Raw genomic sequence first — 10,348 nt, 5'->3', positions numbered from 1 at the left:
TCCCTCATCGAGAGAGGCGTCCGCATCATTCCCGCACGCAGCAGGGGCCTCGCAGGGACTTCTCCCCCTTTCTGCTCGGTAGTTTAACCTTTCCCCGAAGCCTCAGTGACTGTGGGCATGGCGGGGGGGGGGGAGCTGGAGCAGGCGCCCGAGAAGCTCGGCCGGTGACTGCTCGGTCTGGACCCTGCAAGACCGCCCCAGGGCTTCGCCGTATCCGGCCTTTCGCCCTCAGCGTCGGGCGCTCTCGGGCCGGAGGCGGGAAGGGGCGGGCTCCCCGCCCTCCTGCGGCCGCCTTTCGGGGCGTGCGGGCTGCCGCCGCGTCCCCTGCCCGCCCGCTCCTCCGGCCGCTGAGCGCCCAGCCCCGGGTCGCAAGCCGATCGGTTGGCCCTCTCTGCGCTTTCCGGCGGTGACAACTTTGGGAAGGTTACTGCTCCTCGAACGCTTAAAATTCTCCGTTTGCAGCGGCATTTACCGCTCATTATTCGCAGCAATTGCAGATTCTAATTACAAAGCTGTTGTTTCTGCTTAATCCAAACCTTGGTAAATATTAATTTGACGCTTATTCCCCCTGGTACCTGGCAATACTGTGCTGTTATAATTGCTTATAGTAGTTGTTATTTATACGAGGCAGTGCAAAAATAGCACTTTACTAATCGTGCCCTGATTTATCCGTCCTTCCCCGCCCTCCCTCGCCAGCGCCCGCCACGAGGCCCTCGGCGCAGCGCCCTCGAGAGCATCGCACGAACGCGGAGGAGCGGAGCGGTTCCGAGGAGGGGACCCCGCGGGACGAAGGCGCCAGACCGTGTCCCCGCTCCGCGGCACGGCGTGCCCGGGGCCAGCAGGAGCAAAACGCACGTCCCGGCCTCACCGTCCTTGCGCGGAGCAGCCCCGAGCAGCTCCCTCTCCTTCGCACGGGCGGGAGGGCACGGCAAATCCCTCCTCCGGCTGCGCGTGAGCCCGGCTGCGCGTGAGACGGCAGCTCAGCACCCCAACGCTTCGTGTCCCAGTCCCGGGATCCGCCCATCGCAGTGCTGGGGTGAGGGAGCCGGGTGGGATCGGAGGGAAGAGGCCAGGAGCCAGAGCCGGACGAGGAGGCGAAGGCCACGGGCACGGCGAAGAAGCTCACGGCCACAGTCACAGGCTGGTGTTTGCTAAACCATCATCTAAACAGTCAGAACTGAACACTGATTTTAATACCTGCAGTCATGGTTTGCATGAAAATCTCTCTGCAGATATACTGTGGTTGTCATCTCTTTGTACGCCCTTTCCAAAAAAAGCCCCGCAGCAGAACGGCTCCCAGGTTTTCAAACATAAAGCAGCAAGCTATCGGTCTCCGCAAACCTCAGCAATGAAGAGCGGCAAAGCCGCTGCAGGAAATTTTGTGGCAGGCACAATTTGTCAGGAATGCCGTTATCAACAAGCAATTGGCTGCTGTGATCAACAGGGCTATTTTACGAATGACACCTAAGAACCCCATAATAACAGGTAAGGGAGTGGTGTCACGTACCTCGTGCAGGCTGCATTTGCATGTGCAAAATGCCCTGATATGCCCTAAAATAAGAGGGGGGAAAAGTCCATCTAATGCGATGACGCTCTGAAAATGCGGTCTGCTGTTCTGCCCGCCTTTCAGAAGCGCAAAGTCTTGACAGTCTTGACCAAACGTGTTTCCTGATGTTGCTCCTGAACGTCAGCGTATAAAAGAGAAGGAGTCACCGTGAGCGCGGTATGTCGCACGCCAGGCAGGTCCTCCCGGCTCTCCGGCTCTACAGCCTGGGCTAACCGCCGTTTCTATACGCCTAGCGACCCGGTAGCGCTCTTTAACGGTCGCGTCCTTCTCCGGGGACGTTCAGCGGGAGGTGAGGAGCGCTGTGGCCTCTGAAATGTAAGCACCGAGCGCGGGGTGGGGGGAAGAGCCCTCCCAGCGACTGGGCTTTATGATTTATTGCTTTACGGTTTGGCACCCGCCGCGCAGGGCAATTTGCCGCAGACCCCCTTCTTGCTCCCCCATCCTCTTCCGGATGAGTTATGAGCAGACGTTCGCGCCCGGGCAGCGCTAATGCTGCGCGGCGAGGACCGGCACAGCCCGATTCCCGGGGCGCTCGTGGAAGCTGCCGGTCCGTGCCCGACCTGCAGCCCACTAGTCTCCTGTAGCGTCTCTCTGACGCTCCAGCAAGCCACTGAAATGTGTAATCGGTAGCTGACGGTCGTGTATGCTGGCTGCTGTTTTCATTGCTATAACAATGAAAGTTCATGCCGGGAATGCATGTGGGAATTTTCACTTTTTTTCCCCGGTAAAACCTGTGATTTCTACCTGAGGCTGAGCAGAAGCAGCCCAGACTCACAGAGGCTGGCTCACACCATTTTAGCCTTTTTTTTTTTTTTTTTTTTTTGCAATATTCAGGAGATGCCTCTGGTGCCTAGCCCCGCTGCCAGCAGCGGAGGGGAGTCTGCGCGTACCGCACCCCGGGGCCGCCGGCCGCCCCGCCGGCACGATGCCGCGCGCGCAGAGACGCGCGCGCCGCGCCGAAGCTGCGGGGGAAGCGGGTCGCCGGCGCCGCCGGGCCAGGCGCCGAGCGGCCGAGAAAAGCCAGCGCGACGGTCGCAAGCCTCAGCTTCCTTTGCATAAAGTATTATACAGTCTTTGTTGTGTGATTCTACGTTAGGGTATTTCTTACCCAGGGAAGAAAAGACCTCATTCCCAGCGCCGTTTAAATTGCGAATATATAACTGTGCGAGCCTAATAATATTCTTCTCACAAAGCCTATTTTGTTTACGTATGTTTGCTGCTTTTTTGTATTCATTCGTTTCACTGTTGATTTAACCTTAACGTTATTAAAGTTGCTCCGATTTGCTCTACTTAAATCAAAATTCTCCAGGTACCGTGCTTTTGGCAAGAAGTGCCAAGCCAGCTGCTTCCTCTTGCTTTTTACCATCTCTAGCGCCTCACTTGATTGGCACCGCTGACGTCGCCAGCAGGAGGGCAGCTGGGGGTGCTGAGGGCACTCAGCGGGGGGCAGGATTCGGGCCCGGGGCCCATGTGGCCGTGGGGCAGGGCGGATAAAAGGCTGGAGGGAAGAGCTGCTCCCTCAGTCGGGAGCAGGCTGAGCCCAGGACGGAGGTAGCAGGTGAGCGTGGCGGCCGGGACGGGGCCCGCGCCGGCGGGCTGGAGGCCGGGGAAGCTGGGAGGATGCTGGCCGGGCAGCGCCTCGGCTCTGGCGTGGACAAAACGTATTTCCCCCGGACCGTTTTCAGCGGGGTTATTTTAATGCTAGCGAGGACCTTGAAACGTTCGCTTTCGCGTGAGGAGGAGGGAACGCCCGTGCCCGAGAGCCCTCGCTTCGGTCCTCGGAGCTCCTCCCGGCGAAGCTCCCGGTGCCGCCCCGGGAGGCGACCGCCGTTGGCGGGCAGCTGCCGGCGTTGCTGCCGAGCTGCTGCCACCTGCACTGCTTGCTGCTTTTCAGACGTAGCTTCTGCAACTACGTTAAACAGGTTTCCGCCCGGATCGGAGGGAAATTTTCTGGAAGTGTGTCGCTCCTGCGTGGGGGTGGTCTCCTCCAGGTGGACCACCCAGGAAATGGGGGCCTCTGTTCCCCGCGTTAGCGCCTGGGCGCCGTGTCGGAAGCGGAGAGGCGGCTAAAAGGAAGTCTCGGACGTCTTACTGCCGGACAACTGCTTCCGTGTCTGAAGGCAATCTGACTTTGCAGAAATACGTAGTCATATGCTCCAGTGCCTGGCCTTATGGAAATGTGTCCTTCAAGGAGTGAAAATAATAGCGTTCCTGCGATGCCGTCTGCTTCCCCTTTCCCCGGGGTGCTCGGGACAATAACCGGTTCCGGTCTGTGGGAAACGTGACGAGTGTCAAAACTGTCTTTCGTTGCTTCCCTTCGTCTCACGGAGCGACAAATGTTGCTAGAGTGAAAAGCGGAGACGCAGACCCGTTTACGAGCGAACGCAGCCCTCGGTCGCTCCGCCCGAGCATCGCCGAGGTCGGAAGCTGAAGCGAGCCCCGACCCGGGAGCGCCCGCGTTGGCGGCACTGCTCGGCCTCGGGCGTTTTTTTGCAAGCGCAAAATGTTTCTTTACAGTTGTGGGGGTTTGAGGACTGATGATAGGAAAAATAATCCTCAGTGAATTAACAGCAATTTGTATCAGTGTCCTGTCTGGGGAGTCTTATCAGCGAGCTGCTTTTCAAAGTGAAGTCGCTCCCAAGGGAATTGAGCAAGCTGGTAGTGCTGTGGCACAGCAGTCCCGAAAGTCGCTCCTTGCCGCGCACAGCCGCCGTCCGTCGCGGCGCAAGCGTCGGCGGTGCCGTGCAAGTAGCCGGGCCGGGTAACGCTCTCCGGAGCCGCTGCGCGGCATTCGCGGCGGGCCGGGAAGCTCCCGCCCCGGTGCCCGACGGCGGCTCGTGGCTCTTTGCCCCGGTTCGTTAGCCTTTCCCTAGGCTCTGCCGGTGCGGCGTAGCGCTTGACGGCGTCTTAGGGACGCGGCCCAAAGGACGGTTGTTTCTGGCTTGGAAGAGGCTCGGGCTGGAGGACGCGCTTCCCAAGACCGGCCTCCCGAGCGGGCTCTGCAGCGGCGCGACGGCGAAGGAGAGCGCTTTCCAGGATCCCGCGGTGCTTTGTCCGGAAGCTTTCGATCTCGCTCCGGGGCTACGGAAATCGCATCTTCCCGTGGAAAACACGAACGTCCGCAGGAGCGGCGTGTCACGGCGCAGCCCTGCCCTGCTGCCAGGCGCGCGTCCGGTCCTAGGTTGTTTATCCTGTCCTGCCCTCGAACGGGAAAGCGCCGGCAAGCCGCGGCCGAGGGAGGGGGCGCGCGGGAACGAAGGGCGAGCGCCGCGTCCCGCACGGCCGTGCTCGCCGAGCGGCGCGGCGGCGGCGGCGAGCCGGAGCGGCGTGCGCCTGCGAGGGCAGGTGCCCAGCGAGCGGCGGCCGGCCGGCCGGCAGAGCAGGGGCCGCGCTTCCCCGGCAGCTCAGCCGCGCGCGAGGGGGGACCGGTGCGTGCGGAGCGAGGCTGCCCCGAACCGCGTGCCGGGGCTGCCGCGCGAAGCAGCGGCCTCCTCTGCGGCAACGCCGCACGCAGGCCGGCGGGGAAGAGCTGGCTGCTGGGTCGGACGTTTCTTTCTTGCCGTCTCCAAGTCTTTTCCCCCAGCACAGTTTCGGTGGAGCGTCGGGAAGGGAGCGAGGGAGCAGCAGGGCGCACGTGCACACGCGGCATCTCACGGATGCTCCGGGCAGGGGCTGGCGCTGGGTGCAGCCCTCCGCCAGCCCTCCCGTCGGAGTCGGGGCAGGGGGCGGAGGAGACGTGTCCTTCAGCGAGGCTGTCCAGGGCCTGCTGGGAGCGGGTTTGCCGCGTCCCGACAGCAGCGATCCTTCGGTCAGCAGGTACTTGCCGGGGAAGTGCCGCATCGCTCCCTCCTCCCCCTCCGCTAGGGCTGCTGTTCCTAACTGACAACTTTCCCAGCAGGTCTGCTGAAGCCACCGAGGGTAACGCGTGCACCGGCTGGACCCCCCGTCTCCTCCCCGCCTCCAGTGCCCTGCTCCACGCACGCACTCTGCCGGTTCCACCTTTGGGCCGAGCAGCTCAAGAACCTCTTTGCAGGGGAGGTATTTGCTGACGAGCTGTTCAACGCTTAAAATCTAGTTACAAATACGGCTCTAACTTTGGTCCATTTGCAAAGCGTTGTTATCAAACGCTGCCTAGTGAAACAAACCCGCGGTAAGTAGCCACGCTGCGACTAGGAAAGAAATAATCGGCCGTTATCCGAGAGCCTAAACGGCGATCGACGCCGCAGCGGCGCCCGACCTCTGCTGAGGGTGTGCTGCGGCGGGGACCGAGGCTTGGCGCTACGGTAATGGGGTAAGACGTCTGTGAAGGTGAATGGTGAAAGGTAGAGCGTTTGGAGGCGAGCGATTAGGTGCCTTCCCCAAATTACCTATTTGAGCCCTGGAGCAATTTGTTGGGCTAGCGGTTTCCAGCTGACAGGCCGGCGTTTCATCCTTTCCCGGAAGGAAGCGTGGCCGATCCCGGGAGGCTCTCGCCGTTCCTGCCGCCCGGGCGCTTCGTGGGGGACGTGCCGCAGCCGGGCCTCCGGCACGTGTCGGGGATGGAAAGGGGTTGTCGCCCGCGTCTGAGTTCTGCTGCGGGTACTTTACCCGCAAACCTGCTGCTGCCTGAGATCAAACCGAAGGCAGACTGTAAAACGGCAGAAGGCCTTGAGTGGCTGAGACCAAAAACTGTGGGCAAGGGCCTTAAAGTTGCAGTAAACAAAGCCGGGTGATGCTGTTTCACCTTTCCCCCTTAGCTGGGCTACAGAAAGTAATTCCCTGTCTCCTGAAGACTTAAACTCACTGTGACTACTGCTGCAGGATTATGAGACGCTTTTGGTATTGTTGTTTGAAATAGGGTCGATCCTAGCAAAAACCTGGATTCTGTGCTGCGTGTGGAGGTTTTTCTACCTTCCCCCCCCCCCCATGGTGTTACTGAATGCTTTGCTCAAGGGACCGTCCTGTTTGGGGCTCCTGTGACATTCGGGCCTCCTAAATTTCTGCGCGGGACTTTCTTATGAAGCAGACCACCTTTGTCACGTGTGCCCAGAAGCTCTGGGGCCGAGCAGCGTTTCGAGCCTGGTCCCGAGCGCTCCCGGAAGGTGTTGTCGAGCGTGAAAGCGCCGACGCGCTCTCAGGAGTCCCGCCTTTGGTTCCTGCAAACGGTCTCCGCTGTGGCCGTAGCCTTGGGGAGAGAGACCCGGGGCTGAGCTCGGCAGCGCACGTGGCCGAATCCCGGGCGGAGGCTCTTGCGAACGGCCGGCGTGCAGAGGGCTCCCGTTCTGCTCCCTAACTGTTTGCCAGATGCCTGCAGGTTAGTGGATAGCGTCTGCTTTTAACAGAGGCAAAATGCTTTGCTGGTAGTGTTTGGCCTCTGGGTACAGCGCCGTGGCAGCAGGACGTGCGGGAGCGTCTGCAGGCCCGGGTACAGGTTTTCCTGGTGGGGCCCACGCCTCTTGGGATAAGGTCGGGTCCAAAGAACAGATGCAGTTGGCTCTGGAAACATGGTGTGAAGCGGGAGGCTTAAACAGCTCAATCTGTTTCACTTATTAAGAGGAAGGTGAAGGAGCGAGCGTATTCCTTATGTCCGTGTTTACAGGGAGGGCATCCTGCCTGCTACCAGGTTTTTAATCTGGCAGGGAAAGGCAGAATGAGCAGAAACGGCTCGATGGAAAAGTCAGACAAATTCCAATTAAAATGAAGTGCAGACTTTAAATCTGATGGTGTTTAACTGCCGCAACAAACTACCCAGGGAATTAACGCTCCTCCTTCCGAAATCTTCAGATCCAGGCCGCGTGTCGTTCCGGAAGACGTGCCGGAGCCGAGCGCGGGCTGCTCAGCTCTGCGCGGGAGCGGCCGCGCCGGAGCTCTGCGCTGTCCGGGGAGCCAGACCGGAGGATTGCGTCTAGCGTCGGAAGTGTGCCGCATAGCGAACGCTTCGCCGCAGCTGCGTGTGCAGTGCGGGCGGGTGCAGGGGAGCGGGCAACGCGAGGGAGCCCCTGGCCCCTGGTCCCACCGGGACGGGAAATCCGTCTAACAAGCAGAAAGCAGCAACAGCGACTGGCGCGGGGAAACTGTGCCAGGGGTGTCTCTGGGTGGACGAAGGTCTTTGTTGCCTTTGAGGCTTTGATGCGGTGAGGACAGTCTCTTCTGAAGAGGTCTTTTTTCTTCTGGAAAGCAACTGAGTCTCTTGTTTCAGGAGAGTAAGTCGGGATAACATCTCATTTAACAGTTATGGTAGCAGTTCCTCAGCGATGCCACAGAACCCCTTTCCTCTTCTCTCCCGGTTGGCACGCGCCGTTCAGTAGATCCGGTAGTGCTGGAGCCGCCGAGCACCGAACAACGCGGGAGCGGAGGCTCGCCGCTCCCGCTGCCGTAGGAGTCGTTTCTTTAAGTTGCTTTGAATAATGACCTTTTTGCTCGGGACGAACCGAATGTGGAAAGCGGAGAGGAGAGCCTCGCCCTCTGGAGAATCGGCGTGGAAAAATCCACGTACCGGGGAAGGGGAGACTCTGAAAGAGTGCAACTAGTACTCGTGTAATTGCACTGTGAATTCATCTGGTCCAAAAGGAGGATTTTCAAAGCAAATTTAACATATGGCGCTGGAGTCCAGGGATATAATTTATCAGACTGCTGCACTTCCGTGGATTGTGAAGGGCATTTCTTCTGCCGCTGAAGTAGAAGCAGAGAAAATAGAGCCGGGGTAAAGGAACGGTAAATGTTCCCTCACCTCCCCAAACAACTGAGCTTCGGGAGGAAATCGAGCTATTTGCAAATTCCAATCAAACTCAGCGGATAATTTTGGCTGGAGAAAAAATCGTGTATTCAGTGACTAATTGTAATGTTTGCAGGAAGCGAGGGACTCTCAGCGGGTAAGAAGAGAAGCGCGGCGGGCTGTGAAAAGTTATACGAAGTAAAATGCTCCCAGGAGGGAGGGAGGCTGTTAGACTTGAAACCTCATTGGAGTAACGGGTCATTCGTGTTCCGGAGAACGAATTCAGCCTGGAACGGAGCGTGGGCGGGTGGGACGGGGGGACGGTCTCCCGGAAGCCTGGCACGTCTCGTTCAGCCTGGTGAAATGAAGGCTGAGGAGAAAGTAATGCAGAGTAAACGTACTTGGGAGGAATGGGGCGGGGGGGGAGAGTAGCTCGAGGGAGGAAAGCAAAACTCCCTGAAGGGGAAAAGTTCGCTCGAGACAAGTAAACACCGCTTTAAAATGCGAGAAGGAAACTGGCACGTCTCGAAGCGTCCGAGCTACAAGGCTCTGGAGCAGCTTGCTAACGGGAGTCATAGGAGCAAGAAGGGTAACAATTTTAAGATGGCTTTTGATGAACTTACTAAGAGGATAATAGGATGCTTAGCAGAGACAAGGCTGAACTGCACTCGAGCCTGCAGAGAAGGTGTTTTTCGGTTAAGGGTTTTGAATTGGCCATCTTGTGCCGTCCAGGGTATTAGCGAGGTGCTTTCGGAATGTTTTTCTTTCTCCGATACCTATTTTTTCAGTCGCTAAGCCAGTCACGTGTGCAGGGCATTACAAGGCTCAGCCCCCGTCAGTCAGCGCAGAGGAAGCGCGCGCTGTCCCGTGCCGGCGAGCACCCGGGGGGAAGGCGAGCACCCGGGGGGAAGGGCGTTCCCAGCCTCCTCAAATCGGGCGGCAAAGGGCAAGATGTGGAGACTACCTGCGGTTTTACCGGCGTGCGTCAGGGCCAGCCAAAGTCACTGCGGAGAGGCTTCGCCGGCCACAAATCCCGGACCTTTCCGCAGGCCCTGTCTCGCGCCTGGTCGCCTCGCCTCGTTCCCGGGCTCCCGCGGGAGAGCGTGGCTCTCTCCGCCCGTCTCGGTCCCCCAGCACGGCACTGCCGCGGCCCCGGGTCCCGCGGTGCTCGGTGCTGTGTCGGTCCCGTGAGAGTCGCTTTGTAACTCCCGCGGAAGCGCGAGAATGCGGGGCCTGAAGGTTTTGATCCGTCGAACTCCGAGTGCGTCCGGAGGCTTGCCGAGCGCTCTCTGCCGGCCCAAGGGACGGTGAGCGGGAACGCCAGCGGCGTCGCGTTCTCAGCGGAGCTGAAAATGCTGCCGTACCGGTTAACTGCTCCCCGGTTTGATTGCTGCAGGGGTTGAAAGCCTGCTTGCGTTTCTCCAAGGGGAGGCCCGCTTCCTGACCAAACCCCCCACCCCCCGAGCTCAGGGCAGGGAGATGGAGCGAAGAGGGACTGGGGAAGCACGCCTTTGGGCTCTGCGGCTCGGGGCCAGCTGCTTTGCTTCCAGGTGACAGCATGTTCCGTCCTTTGGAGTGCGGTTTTGCAGACTAGAAGGCAATCTGTTTGTTGGCCTCTCTTCCTGCATGTGGGTAACCTCTGCGTAAGGAAATGCGCGTACAAATGTGAGCTCAAGAAATGAGGCAGACGATGTGGTTAGCAGGTCACCGCTGGACCCGTCTCCTCTTCCTAGCTCCCCTTGAGACGTGTCCGCGTGCGAGCGACTGGCCGACGACTCGGGGTGTGAGATGTACGGAGCGCCCCCTCCCGAAAAGCAGAGCTGGAAGTGTTGCGAGCAGGTCAAGGGCAGGTCTTCAAAGCCTGGAGCGACGGAGAGAGGGCGGATCTGCCTTCCCCAAGCATGTCTCTCCAGGGTGGTGGGGTCTAAGCGGTATTAAAAGTTTTAGCGGTGCGTATGCACGTGTCGGGCGGATGTCCGCGCTCTCCAGTCCTGCAGCTGGCCCAATAACGACCGAAGAAGCAGAGTCACTGAGCTGCTTGCTCCTTTTGCCTCAGGTCCCTCATGGCTTCTAATTTTGAGAGGTTT

This window comes from Rhea pennata, chromosome 24 (assembly GCF_028389875.1).
Source record: "Rhea pennata isolate bPtePen1 chromosome 24, bPtePen1.pri, whole genome shotgun sequence".
Taxonomy (NCBI): Eukaryota; Metazoa; Chordata; class Aves; order Rheiformes; family Rheidae; genus Rhea; species Rhea pennata.
The sequence above is the reverse complement of the archived record's forward strand: the minus strand, read 5'-3'. Positions refer to the sequence as shown.